This window comes from Cynara cardunculus (genome assembly GCF_001531365.2).
Source record: "Cynara cardunculus var. scolymus isolate 2C chromosome LG 4, CcrdV1, whole genome shotgun sequence".
Taxonomy (NCBI): Eukaryota; Viridiplantae; Streptophyta; class Magnoliopsida; order Asterales; family Asteraceae; genus Cynara; species Cynara cardunculus.
The window spans coordinates 12584455-12586954 of record NC_037531.1 but is presented as its reverse complement, the minus strand read 5'-3'; positions in this window follow the sequence as shown (position 1 = coordinate 12586954).

Below are 2500 nucleotides of genomic sequence, written 5' to 3'. Positions count from 1 at the left end.
CCAAAAATACTTGTCATGTGCAATTATGTAACAATGATTGAAAATAATGATATTTGAGAGTTTAGTGAAACATTGCTAATAATATCAAGAGTTGTAAGACTATTAGGGGTATTTGGTTTAAAGAATGGAATTTGATAGAATTGGAATTCATCAAAGAAATTTGACTTTGTAAGAATTAGAATGGAGTTTGATGAAATTTAACCACGCGTTTGGTTGGTAGGAATTGAAATGAAATTTCTCAAAAGAATTGGAACAATTGTCTTTGTTTGGACTATCGCATCCATCGCCCCGCCTACACCCTACCAACCACCACGTCACTAATGTTATCTTCACAGCTATCATCCCGCCCTACCCTACCCGAACCTTGCCGCACCATCCCAACCCTGCCCCCACCACTCCTGCCCCACCCCTACTCTATAGGTGGGGGCTGTTGGGGGGCAGACAGGGTGGGGCTAGAGTGGGGAAATGGATGGCAGGTAGTAGTTGTGACGACTATAGTGGTAGAATGGCAGTTAGTGGTGGATTGGAGTAGGGTAAGGCGGGGCGGGGCGGAGCGGGAAGGTAGGGTGGGTAGGGATAGGTGGTATCCACCCAAACTAGGGCTTCTATGCTCTCAATTTTGTTCGCTATAATAATGGAACTCAAGAGGTTTATTTATACTAAGCCATAGGTGGTATCCCAATTTCTATCCCAATATTAAAAGCCAAGAAAATCATCCTTATCGTCGCACACGGCCAGGACGAATTATAAGATATGGTCGAGTCAAAACACCCAGAAGTTTATGTTTACAAAACAACACTACTTACGACCGTGTTGGATCATAAGGTCCTGCCATGCCAAAACATCCAAAAGTTTATGTTTGCAAGATTACATTACGCACACATGTACATAAATATAATACGCGGTCATGCCATAAACTACATAATTTTATAATTTGCAGATCATTGTTTCGTATCACAATTTTCAACATCTAAGACCCCATATTAGTCGTTAATCATTTTCAAGTTGCATATATAGGCATGGACCATTGCCTTTGTTTATATAGCATCTATGTATCCCCTTGTGTGCTCCAAGGTTTCTTACTGTTTGTAGAACTGAATTGGATTTGGAATTGAATTCCATTCCAGCCTCATGTTTGGTTTGAAAGATTTTTTTAATTTGAAATCTTACAAACATAAGATTTTGAAATCCTAGAGAGGATGGTATTTCTCGAGATTTCATAGGATTTGTATGTAATAATTTTTTTTAAATATGTTAAAAACCTTTATTTCATAATAATCAATTAAAAAAAGAATAATTTAAATATTTTTGTATTTATAGTTTGAGTTTTTTATAAATTATTTATAAATAATAGAATTCAATTTCATTGCAAACCCTACAAACCAAATACACCAAAGATTCCAAAATCATCGAAACCATTTCATTAAACAAAACAGCCCTTAATAGGTGTTCTTTTCCGTTTATATTCATTTTGATCCTTGCGGTACATCGCAGTATCAGATGGTCCCTGTTGTACTTTGTTTTGGTATTATATCTTTATATTGTTTTTCAAAGAGAAAATCTCAAGTGCGGTTTGAACGGAAAATCAGACTTCATTTGCAGTTAACATTTCGATTTGGTTGATGGTTAATTGTATATATGAAAAATATATTTTACATCAGAATTGATTCTATAATAAACCCTACAAATCAGTAATCATCTCATTCGATTAAAAGTCTTTGAAGTTACAAAAACTAGAAGCAAAGAAAAATGCAAATGAGTCGATACTCATACCATGAAAGCTGTTGGGATTTTCGTATTTAGTTCATTTGGTTTGGAATGTTTTGTTTTATTTTATTTTAAATATAAATATGTTTTATTTATAAAAAAATTAGGGAAAAGTCCAAAAAAAACTCAATGGACTTTATTGTTTGGAACAATTAAGTCCTTGGACAATTTTTTGGAACAAATAAATCCTTGGATATTCTAGAATCTATTAAATAACTCCTTAACTTTTTAAAACATGTTAAATAGATCCTCATTGTTTAAATATGTAACTTATAACCTGAATAGAAGGTAAACCTTAGATTGTAAAAAAAACTAAAAAAAACCCTAAAAAATATGACTACCCATATTCCCTCATCTTCTTCCTCTCGTCACCGCTGCTCCCTCCCGTCTCCTTCCCGTATCCCTCTCGTCGCTTAATGCCCACACACCATCGTCTCCCTCTTCCCCATCGCCGGTGCACCACCCTCGCCGCCGCCGCACCACCCCTGTCGACGCCCCTGTCGCCGCCGCACCACTCCGTCGCCGCCATGTCTCCGCTCGTCTAATCAGGTTTGCTCCAAAATTGTTTAATCATATGATTACATTTTTGCATATAAATCTTACATTTGTTAAAACCTAATGAATGAAGAAGGTTTCTTGTCCATTAACATCTAATTGAAATCACAAGAAGCATCCATGGATGCCTAGATGAAGAAGAAATTTATACAAGAATGATGTTTGAGTTGAGTCTTCT